This window comes from Myotis brandtii, unplaced genomic scaffold, assembly GCF_000412655.1.
Source record: "Myotis brandtii unplaced genomic scaffold, ASM41265v1 scaffold155, whole genome shotgun sequence".
In the NCBI taxonomy this organism is placed as follows: domain Eukaryota; kingdom Metazoa; phylum Chordata; class Mammalia; order Chiroptera; family Vespertilionidae; genus Myotis; species Myotis brandtii.
Genome location: NW_005355621.1, coordinates 783574 through 783889, shown reverse-complemented (window position 1 = coordinate 783889; position 316 = coordinate 783574).

The window sequence follows — 316 nt, the reverse complement described above, 5'->3', positions numbered from 1 at the left end:
TCGCTGCTCCTTACCCCCGGCTCTCCGGCGGCCGCAGCATGAAGTGGCGCAGCGATGGCCAGGAGAGGTAAGAAGCCCGTAGTCCGAACGCTGGAGGATCTGACGCTGGACTCGGGTTATGGTGGCGCGGCGGACTCGGTGCGCTCCTCCAACTTGTCCCTGTGCTGTTCCGACTCGCACCCGGCGTCCCCGTATGGCGGGAGCGGCTGGCCGCCTCTAGCTGACTCCATGCACAGCCGGCACAACAGCTTTGACACCGTCAACACTGCCCTGGTGGAAGACTCCGAAGGGCTGGACTGCGCGGGCCAGCACTGCT